We start from the raw sequence: 5452 nt of genomic DNA, 5'->3' as shown, positions 1-5452 counted from the left end.
TTGCTTAAATGGCTTCACTTAGTTTCTAAAACTTGATATTAGTATCTCTATCTTGAAGTATTGTCTAAACATTCTGAAATAAAACTATATTCTTTAAAAGCACGGAAAGGCTGCACTTAAACTTGGTAAGTTTAATGCCCTGCTTGAAGAAGAAAAAAAAAGTCATTTTCTGTGTGAGGAGTAGGATTTGATACTGTTCCATTAGAAGAAGCAACATTTTACTTGTTCCTTTTAATACTGTTTCACCACAAACAGTATTCTGCTATCCAACTCTGACACGTGTATGAAGGACTTCATGCTGCAGGTTAGCCATTGCCCTTTATTCTGTGCCTGCTACTGGAATAATCATTAATAATGTGCCTTCAGTAAATTGGGTGGAGGACTGGACTTGTGAGTGGCAAACTGAAAAGATGTGTATAATTCTGCCTTGTTAGGCAAACTTAAATGGCACACAGCTTTTGAAGTAGCCACCTTGAAACAGCTTATGTGGAACAGTGTCCTACACCTGTTCTTGGCTTCTTATCTCAAGCATTTTGGAAAACAAAATATTCCTAATTAGTTGTTTTGCTGTATGTATTTTTAAAATATATGGTGACACATGTTTTTAATGACAATTACTGTTCTTTTGTTCCACTATGAAAATCTGCTATATTTTCAAGCTCTGGAAAGCCAGCCTGGGTGTTGGGAAGTGCTGGCAAAAGCCTTTCCCCAATCCAAAAGGATTGGGGTGGGAGTGAGCAGTCTCTTAGGGGCAGCGCTGGCTGCTGCCAGTGGTGCATGCCTGCACTGAGGGCTCACCTGGGTCATGCTCAGCTGTGACTCAGGTCTAAATCAGGCAAAAGCACCAGCAACAGAGGTCTCCTTTTCTGGCTCAGCAGAAATTGTGTGCAGCAGGTGAAGGGGAGCCCCAATTCAGTGGCCAGAACAGCAGAGGAGTAATAGATGTGTGGAATGGAACAAAGCTGAGGTGAACCTGCAGGTATCGTTCCCCACCCTTCAATACAGGCCACATGTGAACAGCAGCCACAGCTCACACCTGCACTCATGTCACAGCTGAAATTCCATGTACTGAATGGTACTGTCAGCAATTTATTTCTCTTTTCCTACATCTGGATTACTGGAGCTCCTCTGTTTACTCTGTTATGCACTCAAAGCAGGGATTGGTCCTTGCATCATGCATCAGCTTCCTCTATAACATACCTCTGGCCTTCATGTGATGTTCCCTAGTAAATCTTGGTTTCACACCTTCCATTTTCTTAGTACCTTGTGCATATCCTGTACTTGAATTGCATTTACATCTTTTATTTAAAGTTTAAATGAAAAATGAGTACCATGACATGACAAACTCATACCACTGAATTACTTTCGGTTTTGGTTTTGTCTCAGCCGTAAACTCCTTCCTACTCAGGTTTACTGGAGGCAGCCCTGGATTCTAATCAGTGTAAGAAAACACAGCACAGGGGCCTATCTGTCCTCTTCAGAGCACTTGGCAGACACCCCTGTTTTTCACTGGAGGCTGCACTCTCTGGCTGTATTAAAGGTCTCTTCGAAATACTGAGGGGAGCCTCCTACAAATGGAAGATATGAAAGAGGGAGAAGGTGTCATGTACAAATTTAAAAGTTTGCCTTCAGAGAGTAAAACCCAAACTTGGAGGGAAAATGAGGGGCAGTTTGTAATGCACAGGGTTTTCAAAGGGCAGTGGAACAGCCACTGCAGTCTGACACATCACCCAGAAATTAACCTGCAAGCCAGAAATCCATTCTGCTTCACATTTAGTACAGCCACGCTCCTCCTCAGGTAATTCCTGCAAGTAATTCCTCCATCCTGTTTGCTCTGCTGATCAAAAAGTGGTCAAATACACTTGCAATGTAAGTGTTCCACCTAGTTAAAAATTGGTTCAGTAACAGTAAGCACCTGGGTATTTCTTTCATGCTTCTTCCCAGATCAGCCATACTCAAACATGATCATCTTACCACTTTAATTATTGTGTCTTAATGTTTGACTTGCTCTCTTCCATCTTAAAATACAATTAAATTCATTTTGCTGGACAGTTACCACACAGGGTGGGTTTTTCTAATAGTCAAACTGCAACTCAGTTAAAATTAATTTTACCTTTACTGCTGGTCATAAAAAAATAAAATGCTTTCATCAACTGCCTTATGTTCATACAATTTCAAGTAGTAACACCACTCTCCCTAAAGAAAGGGTCAAAAGCCTGGAAAAAAACCCCAAAAAATAATAAAACTGAAAAAAAAAAAAAATCAAACTCCCACATGCCCTTTTTTACACTCAATCTACACAGAGAATCAGGGAAATACCTTACACCTCTGTGACCACTGTCCTGCGCAGGGCCTGGCTGGAGATCAGAAGACAACAGAGGTGTCAGTCAGGTAGCAGAGCTCTTCACTCTTCCTTTACCAGCCCACAGCATCATTCAAGCTGCAGTTGTCTCAGCACAGGAGTGGCAAATTCTGCTGCAAGTTGGTTTTGGAAGAAAATTCAATCTGCTTTATCCCACAAGTATAGTTCATGTAATACTTACAGAGGCCTGTGTTTCGTTACTTGGAATGGGTTTTGTTTTACTGTAACTCCACCATATGTCTTGTGCTGCTCTTGTCTTTTACCAGCTGTAAAAATTGGACAATGCATCACAGCTAATTTGGGGGCCTGCTTTCTTCAATAATGGCTGGTTCACATGTGAGGAAAACTGATCACCTGGACACCACTAAACTGGCAGGGAAACTTAAAACTATCAGATTTTTAAAATACTTAAAATTGACCAAACAGTGCAAGTTTACATGTAAGTTATTAGAAGGTTCATCCAACTCACCAAACACATAATCATCAGGTTGCCATTTGATCATTTAAATGTGCAAAGCAACAACCTCTTCCTGTCCCAAAACCTTTCATTTCTGTTAAATGGAGACAGTGCTTTCTTCAATTAAAATTTGTCAAATTAGTGGAGGTTTTAAAATGTTCAAATTTTGCATTCAAGTTAAAATTTTCTTGGGGTCACTTAACATAATTATTTGAGAACTTTGGTCCTTACTATACGCAATTTTACAGTTTTATGTAACACATGCATACTAACACCAGAACCCCGTTATTACAGCTACTTCTCCATGTAATTTTCTGTCACTGCTGAAAAGATTTCACTTCTGAAAATGGAAGAAGCACCGTAAGCCACTAGTGGCATGGATTTAAATGACTTTTCCATCTTCAGTCAAAATCTGATTGTAAGCTTCAGGCCCAACAGATGCCTCACAAGCCAGCAAGCTCCCAGGTGACTCCAAATCTTGGGACTTCCTTTTCAAATGTTACAGCTTGGACATGGCAGTGAGTGATTGGATTGGAAATGCTGCCTGCAGCAAACTCTCTGGCATCAGTCCCTTTTCTCCCCAGTTAGCAGCAGCACTTCTGCAGTCCCTCTCATCAAACATTGCTGCTCCCTTCTCCACCCTGGGAAGGAGCACAGAATATAAACCAAGGGTCAAATGCAAAACCTGGAAATTCTCAGGCTCTGCACAGAAAATCTTTGATTTAATTTCATACAGGACAGGACAGGACAGGCTGACTGGGGACCTTTTGATACAAGTAGTTAAAGGTAACAATCCTTCAGATTTCAACATCCAGGAGGATACTTCTCCCAGAAGATGCTGAAAGCAGGCTATAGCAGATGGCTGATTTTTTTCCTTGAGTCAAAACGATGAACCGCAAATCTAATTGTTTGTATTTGGAATAACATTCATACACAATAAAGGAATTAAAACTTCAGCAAAAAATTTTGTGCCAAATACGGAAAGGAGATTTGTTAGTGAAACCAATTTCAAACAAAAATAAATTTATTTAATATCTTACAGAGTAGAATTCCTTCATTGCACAAATCATATTAATGCCTGTTGAGTATTACATTCCTTAATAAAAAACCTCTGTAATATTGAGGTGGGGGACCCCAAAAGTAAACTACATTAGAACTAGGTACCATATAGCTTATGTAGCCACATGAGAAATGCTTGCTTTGTTATTACATAGGTAGTTGGTTCTATCAGCTAAAGCCTAGTGACTTGGATTTGTTTTATGCATATTGGATTTTGTTCTATTACTTTCCAAGAGATTGTACTCCCCTGAGTCAGCTGTGTTCATTGGTCAGAATAAATTCCAGCATCTGACACCATTTCCATTAATCACAGACAAGCCAGTAGACGTGAGCAAGATAATAGAAAGATAAAAACAATATCTGGTGAATGGGAAACATTGTTTATGTATGCTGTTTGTACTACAGGAGAAGGTATCTGGAAGGCATTGTTTTTGCCTTTGATAGACAAAGTGAAAGATGGGCTCTGCCTGAAGTACTTACTGTGCAGGGGAGAGTGTCTGGAACCACACAGGTCACATTGCAGCCTCGTAACACTTCTACAGCCCATCATTACTACGGCTGTGCTACAGCCAGAGCTTCCCCATGTATCTGCAAGCCATCTTAAGATAATTAGCTACTAAACAGCTGTGAAATTAATTTTTATTACTTTGATGGTAAGCTGGATCTGTGAAGCTGAATACTTCACCCACCCACACATTTGTAAATAGCATATTCAGTATTCAATATCTTCCTGCCCATTAAAAGTTAGGTATCATGGATGTAAAATACAATGCATTTTTCTTCAACTTTTCGAGCAGTCAAGACATTTCACTTAACCCTGTTGTATTAAGCCAGATATGAAGCAGAAAAGTTTAAAAAAAAAAAAAAAAGCAGCATAAATTATATTTGCTTAGAAACAGTTCATGGCCTTAAGAGGAAAAAAATAATGAAAAAGTAGTGCCTAGAGAGCCATAATCTGTAACCCTGTTGTATTAAGCCAGATATGAAGCAGAGAAGTTTACAAAAAAAAAAGGCATAAAGTATATTTGCCTAGAAATAGTTTATGGCCTTAAGAGGAAAAAAAATAATGAAATAGTGCCTAGACAGCTATAATCTATAAAGCAGGTAGTTGGAATTCCAGTAGCTCTGGTTCTCAGTGGCATACTAAAGACACCACAAAAATACTTATTTTTGTATATCAACAATGCAACAACACCAAGTCTAATTAAATTAAGGCTTTGTTTCTTTAACAAAAGAAAAATTAGTAGCCTTCACCACCACAGGAATGAAGAGTCAGAGTCGTGGTGCTGTGCAAAGGAGGCACAATAAAGAAAACTGCACTGTGAGCACGCTGTGTCTGTGGCAGCACCGCTGTGCAATTACAGCAGCTTCCTTCAGCAGGAGCTGAGGGAAACAAGCTGAACCTCCAGGATTCACAGTGTTCAGCAGCAGCATTACTTACGGTCCTTCACCATTCACAATCAAGCCCTAAATGAGGCAATCGAAACAGGATAGCCTAAGGGTGGTTTTTCTCATGCCACTCTCATATAAATCAAGCTTGGGGGAAAAAAAAAACAAACCAACAAAAACTCACC

This window comes from Passer montanus, unplaced genomic scaffold (genome assembly GCF_014805655.1).
Source record: "Passer montanus isolate IOZ18808 unplaced genomic scaffold, ASM1480565v1 scaffold10, whole genome shotgun sequence".
Taxonomy (NCBI): Eukaryota; Metazoa; Chordata; class Aves; order Passeriformes; family Passeridae; genus Passer; species Passer montanus.
Note: the sequence above shows the minus strand (reverse complement) of the source record.